Source organism: Macaca thibetana, chromosome 11 (assembly GCF_024542745.1).
Source record: "Macaca thibetana thibetana isolate TM-01 chromosome 11, ASM2454274v1, whole genome shotgun sequence".
NCBI classification, from domain to species: domain Eukaryota; kingdom Metazoa; phylum Chordata; class Mammalia; order Primates; family Cercopithecidae; genus Macaca; species Macaca thibetana.
In genome coordinates, this window is record NC_065588.1 from 104,392,871 (window position 1) to 104,407,378 (window position 14,508).

The 14,508-nt window shown below is 45.0% G+C and overlaps 1 protein-coding gene across 25 annotated transcripts in view; it reads left to right on the plus strand.

Moving 5' to 3' along the window:
- The window catches only part of ISCU (iron-sulfur cluster assembly enzyme), a 627,706-nt gene that overhangs the window by 339,744 nt on the left and 273,454 nt on the right, over nucleotides 1–14,508 (plus strand). The window contains exon 1 of one of the 25 annotated variants that reach the window (XM_050749893.1): nucleotides 5,478–5,482. The exons of 22 other annotated variants lie outside the window; for them this stretch is intronic. The gene's annotated coding sequence lies outside the window, so the exon portion shown is untranslated. Of the gene's footprint in view, nucleotides 1–5,477; nucleotides 5,483–13,603; nucleotides 13,608–13,908; nucleotides 13,913–14,508 lie in introns of those variants that run through there. 2 more of the 25 variants (XM_050749909.1, XM_050749900.1) reach the window with 2 other exon arrangements.

The following is a 14,508-nucleotide window of genomic DNA, read 5'->3' on the forward strand; positions in this document are numbered from 1 at the left end:
GAGCCCTTTATTTCCAGCCCCTCTGTGGTTTATGGTCACCAAACCAAGCCTCCCTTAATCCAATTAAAATGGACTTGTTTATGCTTATCAGCTCTTTATTTGGTTTGTTTAAAACGTGCAAATTACCCAGAGGCCTCTGCATTGCCTGAACCAAAAGGCATCCATAAGACTATTAAGTTAAATCCAATTACTTGCAGCTGGAACTTGAGTCTGGCAGAGCAGAACAGAAGTGGGGGAGGGGAAGGCAGGATTTGCTGGAGAGAAAGGAGGTCCTTCGACCCGCTCACTGAGCCTGGCTCCTCTCAAGCATTTTCTGAATGTGGGTGGGAGAAGGCAAAGAGAGCCCATTTGCCATAAGCCGGACAGTGCAACCTGCACTATGTCATCTAATTATCTCAGTAGCTCCACAAGGTGGGCACTATTGGACCCATTTTGCAGATGAAAGAACTGAGGCTCAGAGAAGTGAAGCAACTGTTCCAGAATGTCACAGAGCTAGAAAGTGGGAGAGGCAGGATTGGCCCCTCTGCCTGGAATCTTGGAATGTCAGAGATCAAAGAGTCCCGAGAGGCTGTCTGACCAAGAGGATGGCTCTGGCAACACACCAAGTTGAGTCTCCACATCTGTAAAACATGCACAACTGTGGCCACCTCCCAAGTTTTGGGGAGGAGTCAATGAAGTAATGTGAGTCTCAAGAGGAGGACTCGGCGAATAGTAAATGCTTGTTATATGCTAACTTCCAATAACTTCACTGGTGTCAAAACTCATCTCCTTCCCTTTCCCTTTCCATATTTTTCAGAAGGGAAGGCTGAGATCCAGATAGGAGAAATGACCTCCCCAAGATTGCACAAAGACCCTGGGACCGAGTTAAGTCCCAGGACTTAAGCACACAAGTCCTTGCCTCCTGGTCTGGCATCCCATTTCAGACCCTGTGCTGCCTCTTCATTTTGAAGATGAGGAAACTGAGGTACACAGTGTAGAAACCAATTGCCCAGCGTCACTGGGTTCAGTGTTGAGCACAGTAGCTTGGTAGCCACAGTGTCCTGGGCATGGTTGTCCCTTAGCTGTGTTGCTTGGGCACGCAGCCTGACCTCTGTGAGCACCCGGTCCTCCTCTTTAAAAATGAAGCCCATCACTCCTGTCCCAGTGAACCTGTAGAGTGGGATGAGGTCAGGCAGATAAAGCCCTATGTAAGCCAGAAAGTACCATTCAGAGACCCACTACGAAGAGCATCACATACAGGACATTTGGGGAACAGCTTGAGCATCTATTTTCTTAGTCTCCAAAGGCTAAGATGGGTTATTAATTCCTGGCAATCCTCAGACACAAGGGGCACACAGAGCACAGGAGAGGAGGACAGATGCCCAGGGTTCCAGGCAACACTAATCCTACTACAAATGCATTAAGAACCTTAGGGAATTGCACCCAGCACACCCTTTCCAGGGATATTTTCCAATTCTGTCCCTGGCCGGTCCCCAGGTTCTCAGAAGTCTAGTAAGCAACTCCGCATAAGTGAGCAGAAAAATTGTGTGCAACTGAACAGGAACCTGAGTACAGCAATACCAGGCTGTCTATGGATGAGATTCTTTGTGTTGCAATGATCAACATCTGGAAGTCAGACGAAGCTGTGTTCAATGCTCTCCTTCGTGTTATCTCACCAGCTGGGCCACTTTGAGCAAGTGATGTCACCTCTCTGAGCCTCCATTTCCTCCTCTGTGAAAGGTGGAATAATTGTTCATAATGATTGAAGAATTTTTGATAATTATCTTAATAATGATCATTTGGCTTTTTATTCTAGCATTTAAGATCCAAAGCCTGTTGGGAATAGCAGAAAGAATTTTAAAAAATTGTATCTGATGACTCTTCTGGAAATTATGAAGGAAGTCGTATAGTTTCAAGTGCATGATCTTGTCCAACCGGCCCCCAGAGTTCATGCGTATGGGAGGAAAATAAGATTTGTTATATAAGAGAAAGAATGATGTGATATTCTGTTTCTGACATGCAAAATAGAACTGTGCAGCAAGGCTATCAACTGAAGCCATGCTATTGCCTTGAGGGAGGATTTTCCAGCTTTTATTCTCTTCCTTTGACACATGACAGCTGAGCCAGAAAAGCTTGGCTTCTAGATTCTGCCAGAGTGAGGAACTGACTGCCTTCCATCTATAACTTTGGAACTTACCATTAGATGGTAGGAGAACGTTACAAAGGGAGATGCAGAGAAAAGCTGACCCTTTTCCAGAACCCAGGGTAGTGAAAGAATAAGAGGAAGGGGATTCAGGAGCAGAAGAGCAGATTGGCCAGCTGTGCTTGCTTGGTTTTCCCTCTCTCTTTGTTCCAGGTGCACAGAGGGCAGGAGAGGCTCTCTGGACCCACTTCCCTGGCTTTCTTGGGCCCCCTCAGTTTTCACATGACATGGATGTGGGGTTGACAGTCAGCAGGGCAGCCATGGGACAGGGATGGGTGACCTTCAAGCAACCATGCCCACCCTCCTGGGATGCATCATCTCAATCAAAGCTGGATGGAGGGTGCTATGGCTTCAGTGTGTCCCCCAAAAGTGTATATGTGGGAAACTTAATCCAACAGTGTTGGGGGATGGGATCTAATAAAAGATGATTGGGACATGAGAGTAGAGCTTTCATGAATGGATTCATGCCTTTATTGATGGAGCAGATAAGTTATAGAGGCAGTGTTATTATAAAGCCAGTTCAGCCCCTGGTGCCTCTCTGTCTTTTGTGTTCACTTCTTCCTTCTGCCCTTCCACCATGGGATGACCCATGCCAGATGCCAATGCCATGCTCTTCAACTTCCCAGCCTCCAGAATCATGAGCTAAATAAATTTTTGTTCATTATAAATTGTCCAGTCTTGGGTATTCCATTATAGCAACAGAAAAAGGACTAAGACAAACGACAAGGCAGGGGAGCCTTGAATGACAGGGTTTACACATAGGGGAGCCCAATGGAAGCTTGTTGGCCAAGCCCAGAGTAAGCTCCCTCCATCCATTGTGTTCTACCACCCGTGGCATGGCAAGCAGCACAGGGGAGAACAGAGGACCCTAGGTGCTCCTCACTCCTCCATACTCTCCTAGGACCATCAAACCATGCCTACCTTCCATATGCCCAAAGCCTCCTCAGGAGAAAATTGAGGAGGGCAGAGTTTCAGAGATGAGTCATATGCTTATCCATAGGAGATTTGCCTCAGGAACTTGTAAAACTATCATTAGGACAAGTATTTTAAAACTGGTTTGTATCAGTTTGCTAGGGCTGCTATACCAAAGTGCCACAAACTGGGTGGCTTAAACAATGGAAATTTATTGTTACAGTTCTGCAGGCTGCAAGTCTGAGATCAAGCTGTTGTTAGCAGGACTGGTTCCTTCTGAGGACTATAAGAGATTTGTCCCAGACCTCTCTCCTTGGGTTGTAAGTGGCCATCTTCTCTCTGTGTCTTGTCATGCCATCTTCTCTCTGTACGTGACTGTGCCCAAAATATCCTCTTCTTATAAAACCATCGGTCATAGTGGAATCAGGGCTCACCTCCATGGCCTCATTTTAAGTTGATTCCTTCTGTAAAGACCCTGTCTCCAAAGAAAGTCACACTGTGATGTATTGAGAGTTAGGCTATTAACATATAAACTGGGAGACAGGGGATACAATTCAACTCATAACAGGGGTATAGCTTAATTTTTAAAACTTTCTTTTTTTTTTTTTTTTGCGCCAGTGTAGAGTGTGTGTCAGAGAGGGAAGAGAAGACCAGATCAGCTACAGACAAATAAAATACATTTTCTTCACACAACCAAATTGAAGCAAGCATTAAACATGCAACCCAAATACATAATTTAGGCAGATTTGTGCAGTCTCCTGAATCAATGGCCTGGATTAGATATGGCCCCCCAGAGATAACAAAGCAAATGCAATCCTGTAGCTTCAGTTTTTGAAAAAAAAAAAAAAAGGAATAAAACATTACAACAGCAAGAGCTAGCAATTTATTTCTTTTTTTTTTTTTTCTTTTTCTTTTTTTGTGGAGACAAGGTATCGCTATATTGCCCAGGCTGGTCTGAAACTCCTGGGCTTAAGTGGTCCTCCCACCTTGGCCTCCCATAGAGTTAGCAACTTTTTAATCATATAGTTTTCCCGACCGCATGATAGACTCTATAAATGGATTATTTTGCAGAATCCTCATGCAACCCCACGAAATGTTTGTATTACACTCCCAATCTTACAAATGGGAAAACTGAGGTTCAAAGAGGGAGAATTATTTACCCAATTATAGTAGCTTGATTCCAGAGCCTGTGCATGTGATCACTGCCTGCCTACCATCCTCTTTTCCAAGCTGGCTGACCTCTTCTTAAAGGTTCCAGAGAGCTCTTCCCTCTGCTCTAAGAGGGAGGGAGGGACCCAGAGGCTGGGCTAGTGTGCAGAAAGCCTGGGTTAGTTAAATGTGCTGGCTTCCCAGGGCTGAAGCGTGGGGCCTCAGAAACTCAGCTGTACTGGAGCAAGAATCCATCAAGGAATTACAACAACAAAAACAATCAAAAGGAACTAACCTAAGTGTCTATCAATAGGGGATTGGCCAGATAAATTGCAAAACTCCTACTATGTCTATTAGGCAATCACTTGAATAACCAAACCTGCATAGAGGAACATTTAGTGAATTGATTTTTTCAAATGAATAAAAATGTTATAAAACAGAGTATCTTTTTTACTAGACAGATAGATATTAAAAGATATAGACATATAAACTAGACTTTAGATTATAAACTAAAATGATAATAGCACTTATTCCTGGGTTCATAGTTAGTTTTCCTTTAATCTTTCTTTCTCTCTTTCTTTTTCTTTCTTTCTTTCACATTCTCTTTCTTTCTTACCCTTTTATCTCTTTCTCTTTCTTTTCCTTCCTTCGTTCCTTCCTTTTCTCTCTCCCTCCCTTCCTCCCTTCTTTCTCTTCTTTCTTTCTTTCTCTTTCTTTCTTTCTTTCTTCTCTTTCTCTCTTTGTTTCTCTTTTTGCTGGTTTATATATACTAAATTTTTTGCCAAATATGATGAGCTAATATAAAGAAAAGAGAAAAATTATTACTCTCAGGGGGTAAGGCATTCTGATTTTCTGAGAAATAAGTTCTTACTTTTTAGGAGAGCCCACCCCACCAAATACCATAATTTTGCTCAGATCCAATAATTTATGTTTTCTCCTAACAAAAATGTGAATCCCTGGCCTGAACAGGTTGGTCATTATTTTTTTAAGTGTCTCCTGTCTCCTCTGTAGGAGACACCACTCAGTGCCTATCCCTAACCCATTCCCCTTCTTCCACGTAAATGAAACCCTGATCTTGTCTGAAAGTCCACTTCTTTCTCATGTGTCCCCTGGGGGGGATCCTGATTGGTCTAAGCCAATCTTCTTTCCTTATCAGCAATTGGTTTGCCAGTAACCATGTGACCCAGTTCTGGCCAAAGAGGTGTGAGGGGAGTTCTGCTAGGGGGGTGGGCGGGGGGGCAGGTTTCCTTGCAACATTCTGAAATAATGGCTCTTCTGCTTGATGCCATGGGCAGCTGCAATATCTGATACTGTGAATGCCATCTTTTGACCAGGAGATATGTCATTTTGGGGACAAAGCCAATCCTCTGAAGACAGAGCAAACAGAAGGAAACACTCTGGGTTCATGCCAATATTCAGCTGCTAAGTTCTCAACCTCCAGACATTCTTAGTATGCAAATGAATGCACTTTTCCTATGGATTCTACCATGTTGAATGAGGTCCCTCTTACTTGCAGTCCAATGCGTTCTAACTGAGATAATCTTATTTCTTCCAAATTTTTCTTGGTTTATGTCAAACTGTGATTCCTAAGATAAATGTTAACTAGCATAGGGTATCAAGAGTTTTATTTGTGTAATGTATATTCCTAGCCTTTAAAGATATACTAATTTTCTGTTTCTCTGCTTCTCAAGTTTACAGAGATTAATGTGTCTAAACCAAAATGTAAGAAGATGACTGAGCAGTTGAATGAAATGGAGAATCACATCGTGGAGTGGGAAACAGGGGCATGGCCACATCCAAGTTTTTGCCATGTCTCACCACTAATGTATTGTAAGACTAATTTTTCATCAGAGATCCTGGGATGGGCTTGACAATACTGATTATAGGGCTTTTTATCTCTGACATGTTAAGATTGAACCAGCTGTTTCCATAGATCTATCTACATCTGTGAGGATTCTGTGGCCAGGAGACCGAGATGAGGTTTATGAAAGGATGGTATGCCCAAGGAATTCAGGAATCAGAAAGTGGTGACATTTCAGATTCTAATAAACTGCAAAGCCAATCATCCCTATGGGGAGAATGGAAGAAGCTAGGGAGCCTCCACCCATTCTCTGTTTCTTTATCCTTTAACCTGCCTCGGTTCCTGCAATTTCACCTTTGGCATGCCATTCACTTGGGTTAAGCAGCATCATCTTTTGCTGCTTTTTCAAAGGAGGGAAAAGCTATTGGATTAGATCACTTTTCTGTTTTGAGAATTCAGGGATGGGGGAGCAATTACTGACAGGTGCATCATAAAACCCAGAATCAATCTCGACTCAGCAATCCCTAGCCAAAATGTGAGTCTTCTCTAACTCCTGACAGATTCAAGACTTTATAACACAAAGTCTTTCTCTTTGTTCTGTCCTAATTCCTCTGTATCTAATTTATTTAACTCAGCAAGGATATGTAGTAAAAGAGTATAAACCACACAGTTATACAGCCATGGGTTCAAATCCCAGCTCTGCTGCATGCCAATACATTATAAGATTCGTGAAGGTCAGGATGGCATCTGCAGCTGTATCCCCAGAGCCTAGCATATTGCCTGCCGTATAGTAAATGCTCGATACAAATCAATGTGTAGATTCTGTGTGGTTCTGGGAAGCTTACTTGTTCCCACTGAACTTCACTTCTTCTCTTCTTCGTTTCTTTCTTTTTTTTTTTTTTTAACTTTTATGCAAAATCTTTATTTGGAATATGTGTGTTACTGAGCAGACCAGCCGCCATCCTGAAATAGCAAGGGTATTTACATTGTGCAGATAAATATAAGAGCTCCTTGAAGACATTCATCTGTGCTTGGCCGGTATTTTATCTGGCACTTTGCTCTGCTTCTTTCTTCCCTGTGCCTATTATTCTTCATGCACCCTCACCTCTTATCACCTTAAGACATCCTGTACCACCTGATCTGCAGGCAATGACTGAAGCCAACAATCAGCCATTACTAATTGTGTCTTTCTGGGACCCATTCTCCCTGCCTTGGGTATTAATGGTGCCTAAAGAAAGAATAAACAGATGAAAGTTTCTGTGGTTAGCTAGCCATGGTGGTGCACATGTGTAGTCCCAGCTACTTAGGAGTTTGAGGTGGGGAGAGCACTTGAGCCCAGGAGCTCGAGGCTGTAGTGAGCCATGATTACACCACTGCACTCCAGCCTGGGCTCAAGAGCAAGACCCTGTTTCAAGGGGGAAAAAAGTTTCTTTGGCATTGCCAAGCCCTGTCTTCACCAAATTTTAGACGTTTTTTTTTTTATTTAGTATTTCATTTTATTCTTCTACATATAAAATCAAATGGTCACTGGATTAGTAAACTTGAAAACCTTCTGTGTGTATTGACCATAATCTTAACTACTGTATCCTTGAAATATGGTATAAATTTTTTATTAAAAGTAATTCACTCTGATTTTTATTAAATCTACTTGTCAACTGGGCGCGGTGGCCCAAGCCTGTAATCCCAGCCCTTTGGGAGGCCGAGGTGGGTGGATCATGAGGTCAAGCATTCCAGACAAGCCTGGCCAACGTAGTGAAACCCTGTCTCTACTAAAAATATGAAAAATTAGCCAGGCATGGTGGTGGGCGCCTGTAATACCAGCTACTCGGGAGGCTGAGGCAGGAGAATTGCTTGAACCTGGGAGGCAGAGGTTGCAGTGAGCGAAGATCGTGCCACTGCACTCCAGCCCAGACGATAGTGTGAGACTCCACCTCAAAAAAAAAAAAAAAAACTACTTGTCAGGAGCTCATTGCTTTGCTAGTGTCCACTGATCAGCCAGAGATAGTGATGAATGGCCTGTTTGCATTTCTTGAAAGAAGATTTCCATTCTGCTGCTCAACACAAGTTTTCTGCCTTCTTTAGAGACTGAGGTCCATCCTATGGTTTTCCTGATTCTGGAGAATGGCCTGCAGCCTCCCACTTAGGGCTTGACTGTGTTCATCTAGTCCATCCCAGGGCTGGAAGGGATGTCCCTCGTGGTCCACAAAGGTGACCCAGCAGTGCCTAAACTTCCAGAGGTCATGATGGAGATTTGGGTCCCAGCCCTCTGCAGCATGCACAGCCCCTCATATCCTGGGAGGTAATTATAGATGCGGGCAATGAAGATGTGCAGGCTCACACATCTGTTCTCCCAATGAAATGTAGTCACTTGCTGGGCACAGCTGAAGCAGGTACTCCAGGAGATGAACTAGGTGACCCTGTAGCACTGAGCCCGGTCCAGCTTCCAAAAGGAAATCAGGTACAGGAAGTACTGCTCTGCATGGAAATCTTAATAGCAACTGAGATTATTCAAAGCCTGGTTAGGTAGGATGCCCTTGTGCTGGTCCAGAGGGACCCAGGTGTCATTGTCATGGCACTCCACCTTGTAGCACAGGTAGGTCTGATGCTGCCCAGAGACTGAAGGGTCATTGGTAAAGTTGTAAGTGAATGTGCCAGGATCCATCAGGTGTCTGGGAATCTCCCCCAGCATACTGTGCAGTAATGCATAATTTGTATTCAGTTGCTTCCAAGGATCAAATAGCATCCTTTGGTTGTACACAAATTTGTCCCAACAGTGTTGAAATTCATCATAGTTCATGATCGTCATGCTGGCATGTGGACTGTTTTTTCTGACACCATCTGTGAAGCTCCTCTTGGTAATCTGGTTCCCAGAAGTAGTAGAGGTGGGCAACAAAGATGGTCAGGGTGACTTTGCCATTCTTGACCAGGAACTCTGCCACTTTCTCTGCATACTCTGGGCAGGGACTCCGAGAGACGTATCAGATGACCAGGTAGTCCTGATCACGATGCAGCCTTCAGTTGCAGAACCAATCTAGGAATCTCATCTCTGGGTGGTGTTAAGTTTGATAGACCTGGCCTCCAAAGATCCTTGTGTCCTTCTTGGTTTTCACTTTGTGGCACAGCCAGGTGGTGTTCCAACCTGAGAGGATGGATCTGTTTTCAAAGTTGTAGTAGAATGTGCCTGGGCACATCCACTCCATCGGGTTTCTGATCTGAGGCTTCACGTGCAGCCTTCTTGGCAGGGTTGTCCTGACCGTGATCTTTGTCTGAAGTTTGTACCCCACCCCCACCTCAGAGATGTTTCTGCTTAGCTTCTCTGACAGTGAGGCCTCGAATTTCAGCTGACCCAGCATTTCTTCGTTTCTGAAGACAAGGTGGTTTTACCATTCAAGCTTCTGATGAGGGTGAAATAGGTTGACCACTGTGGAGTTCCCTCTGGCTGCCTGTCACCATCCCTAAAATCCCATCACAAGTCAATCCTTCCCAGTCAGGCTCTGGTGCCCAGGCAGTGGGCTGGGCATTGTAAACTGCCTGCCATCAACCAGGCCATCATCTGCCACCAGACAAGGCTGAGAGCCTCCATTCCACCTCCCTCTGTGTGCTCTGGCTCCACAACCAGTCCCAACATCTGGAGGCAAACTGGAGACTTGTTCAGTCATCCGCATATTGCTCTGAAGGTGGCAAACATCTGCAAAAGTGGAAACCAGGCAAAGATATCCTGGATCTGCCTCTTTCTGTGTTAGGCGTCTGGGTCCCACGCGGGCCCCAGGGATTTGGCCGTGCATTGGTGTCTTAGCGTCATCCAGTGCCCAGCACAGACCTTAACACCCAGTTGATTACTCTATGATTTCTAAGTGAAGGGATAAACACAGGAAGTTTGTGGTCACAGTGGTACCAGCCAAACCCTTAACAGAACCCTGGTCCAGAAAAGAACTACAAAACAATATGAGGAGGAGGGAGGCATCTGGTTCCTTATTTTCGGACTGTAATAATTCAGACAACAGGGAAAAGAAAAGGCCAAGGGAGGTGGAAGCACTTAATGGAAACCTCCTTTGTCCGTGATTACTCTTTTTTTCTATATATATATATATATATATATGGTTTTTTTTTTCTTTTTTGAGACATGATCTCACTCTGCTGCCCAGGCTGGAGTACAGTAATGCAATCTTGGCTCACTATAACCTATGCCTCCCAAGTTCAAGCGATTCTTGTGTCTCAGCCTCCTGAGTAGCTGGGATTACAGGCATGTGCCACCATGCTACGCTAATTTTTTTTGTATTTTTAATAGAGACAGGGTTTCTCCATGTTGCCCAGGTTGCTCTCGAACTCCTGGCCTCAGACGATCTGCCAGTCTCAGCCTCCCAAAGTACTGGGATTGCAGGCGTGAGCCACCGCGACCAGCCTGTGATTACTCTTAATAGCACAAGTAAAGAACTGTGGCTCCTCCACTTCTGAACTAAGTAACCTGTGACCTCAGTTTCCACGTTGGTGAAATGAGGAAAAATCCCACTCTCCCCAAGTTTCATTGAGACAGGAAAAAAATGTGAAAATACTTTGGAAATGGTGTGTTATAAAAGTGATTGTCGTGAAACTCAGTGATGATGATGATGGCAAAAATAATGTCAGCTTATGGTTATGTCTTCATTCATTCAACCAGAAGTTATGAGCAGCTTTTCTGGGCTAAGCACTGCTGGGGATACAATAAGATAGCCAAAGTCATTGCCATCTTGCTGTATCCGAGTAGGGGCCAGACTTAAGGCCACTAAATACACACATGATGACATGATTTCAGATGGCAGTAACTAATATAAAGAAAACACTAATACAAAAAAAGGGATCTGATAGGCAGCAAGCGGGGATGGAGGCTACCTTAGCATGGCTTGTCTAAGGAGATGGCATCTGGACTGAGACCAGAAGGAGGCAGACAAATCAGTTATGCAAAAGGAAGAGGCAAGTGTGTCCAGGAGCAGCAGGAACAGCAAGTGCAAGGGCCTGAGGTGGGACCAATCTTGGTGTGTTGTTGCTGTTGATCTGTTTGTTTTGTTTTGCTTGTGAGAGGCGGAAAGGATCACCTAGCTGGAAAGCAGCATGAGATGAACTGAGAGAAGGAGGCGGTAGCCGATCCCATAGGGGTTTTGATGCCATAGTAAGGGCTCTGGATGACTGTATTCTGTGATAAAAGCTCACTCTGGCTGCTTCCTACAGTGTGGGTTGAGGGAGCAAAGACAGAAGTGGGGAGGCCAGAGAGGAGGCCAGTGCATGTTCAGATGAAAGAGCCTGGCACCTGCTAAACGCTAAAGTGCGGCAGTCTCATTGAATCCTCACAGCAACCCTGAGAGCTGCAAACCTTTCATGCCCTTTATCATACAGAGGAGAAAACTGAGGCTTCAGAGGCATTGAATAGCTTGCCCAAGGTCACAGAGCCTAACTCTAACCCTGCCTTTAGCTGACGTAGATAGTAGAGCTTGGATTCAAACCCTTGCAGTCTGATTCCTGAGCCTACCTGACCCCGTGTCATAATCATCAAAGGCCCTTTGAGTCAGGTGGTGAGGCCGGGGAGGCCCCCAGGAGGGCTTAGTCCTTCCTGAAACTCTGCCACTTTGGATGGACGCTGCAGGAGCCACTGCCCTCTAAAACGCTCTCTTGAATCAGGGACAAACCCTCAGACCTGGTTCTGTCCTGCCACTACCTGTACCAGTGGAGGTGGGAACTCATTTCTGCAGACATCATGAATTATTTTATTTTTAAAAAGACTTTTGCTGAGGCATAACTTACTACAGTAAAATGCATTTATCTTCAATGTACAGATAATTGGGTTTTTACAGATGAACCCCCACTCCCCACCTCTTACCCTGTGTAACCACTATCTAGGTCAAGATGGGGAGCATCCCTCACTCATATTCAGCACAATCTTTAAAAGTAACATTTATGCCCCCAAACAAAGCATGTCTGCCCTGCAGCAGTTTTTGCCAAGATCTCCCGCCTCCCCTTCAGCCAGGATTCTGCTGGAAACTCCTCAGGGGAGCCCAGACCCTGGGCAGAAATCTTTTACAGCAGATTAGCACCAAAGCCCTTGTCAATAAACTAAGAAGTGAAGCAGGGTGGCTTGGTGAATGCTCTGGTCTCTGGGGTGATGGTGTTTTAAGAGTGACTCAGATGAGCATTTTCACACACCTCTCATCTCCCGGCAGTCAGTGAGGCAGGTGGTCTCCATCGTATTTGCAAACAGGTCTCAGTTTCACCATCTGTGAAATGGAGGAATGGGAAGGGACAAACTTGAGGAAGTAGAGTCTTTTCCAAACTCAAAAACCCTAAGAGTCTCAGGGTTGTGAGAAAGTGACAAGCCCATTCAAATGCAATTTCCTCCTCTCAAGGTAAAAGCAATTCCTCAGACTCCCCCACTCCCACATCCTCAAAATTTGACATGGGAGAGAGAATATGTGCTTGTCCTCCTCCTCTCTCCAGGGAAGGGTCTCTACAGAGGACATTGTGCATTTGCACTTTTCTGGGGAAAACAGCAGGAGCTTTCGAGATAAACATACTGGGATTCCAATCCCAGCTCTGTCACTTACCAGCTGTGTGGCATCGGGCAAAGTCACTTCACCTCTCTGAACCTCAATCTCTTCACTTGTGTATGGAGATAGCAATAGCCCCTGCCATGGAATCCTTGTTTCAAGGATTCAATGAGATAATGAAACTGGAGAGCTTGCCCAAAACTTAGACAAGGCTCAGTTAATATTTGCTATTATTACTGCTGTTGCTGTTTCTTCATCTTTGAGCACAAGGGAAGTGTTGTATAGACTTGTGCTTCTTCCTCCCTTACCAACTGTCATCTGGCCCCCACCTGTCTATTGTCTAGATATCTAGAGCAGTAGCTGCCTGACTTGTCTGGGGGTATCCGCATATCCCAGGGGGAGAGACTTCTGGAAGATTCCCCAGGACAGAACTCAGGTGACCTCCAAGATTCAACCTCAAGTCCAAGTGCTTGGCATCTCATCTGTATAAAGTCCCCACAGCACAACCTGCAATTGCAGCTTAATACGCCTCTGTTCCTTTTAGGTTAATATATGTATTATTTATAGGGCTTTATTATGTGCTCAGAGGGCTCCCCTGAGAAATGTAATTGTGCATTGGGAGGTACATTTGAATAATATTTACAATTAATTTCTGACAATAAAGCAATGCGCAGAGGCCTCTGTGCAGCAGAAATGGGCCCTGGGTTGGTTTCCCACTAACCACTCCCCTGAGAAAACTTGGGTAGCTTTTAAATATCTTTCCAATAGTCCGTTTCTCTCCACCATCACCTCTGGTTACTCAGTCCAGATTCCACCATGGCTCATCTGAGGCTTCAGCAGCCTCCAGGCTTCCCCCGCTGCCCCTCTCCAACCTGTCCTCACCAGAGCAGCTAGGGGCATTGTTCCAGCATGCAGATCTGAGGTCAAGGCTAAAGTGAGCTGCGATCGTGCCATAGCACTCCAGCCTGGGCAACAGAGTGAGACTCTCTCTCTCTAATGTGTGTGTGTGTGTGCGCGTGTGTGTGTGTGCGTGTAACATTTACTGGGGTTGTTTTCCATTGGGGGAAGTGTATAACTTTGATCATTGGCTGTCTGTTCCATAAGTCAATGAATGAGCTCAGGAGGACAGGAACTGTGTATGTCTTGATCATCTGTCTATATTCAGTGCCTACCACAGAATTAGGCAAAAAGGAGGTGTTAAATGTATTTTAATGGAATGGATGAATGGGTGGATAGATGGTTATGTAAGTGAATGGGTGAGTGGATGGATGGCTAGGTGGATGTTGAGATGAATGGCTGGGTGAGTGGATGTCGGAGTCAGTGGGTAAGTGGGTGGATGAGTGGACGTTGGGGTGGATGGGTGAGCTGATCTTGGGATAATGGGTGGGTGGATGTGTGAGTGGATATTGGGGTGAATGAGTGGGTGAATGGGTGGGTGGATGTGTGGCAGATATTAAAGTGAATGGATGGTAGATGTGTGAGTGGATATTGGGATGAATGGGTGGGTGGATGGGTGGTGGATATTAAAGTGAATGGATGGTAGATGTGTGAGTGGATATTGGGATGAATGGGTGAGTGGATGGGTTGGTGGATCTTGGGGTGAATGGGTGGATGGGTAGATGAATGGGTGGATAGGTGAATGGAGTGAATGGGTGGGTGGACAGGTGGGTGGATGTTAGGGTGAATGGGTTGGTGAAAAGATGAATGGATGAATGTATCACAGGAGCATCTCTCCTTGGGTCACTTGATGCAGTGCCAAAGAGTCTAGACCTGGCCATGAGGAGGCCTGGTTTGTGTCCCTTATCTGCTATGGTTTGCTATATTATCTTGGGTGAGTAACTACCACTTTCACATCCTCAGTTGCTAGAAAAGTAAAATAAGTGAAAATAACTTTTTTCGAAATGCAAATTTCTTGGAGCTCAAAGGTTTGGGAATGGCAGGTGGGGGAC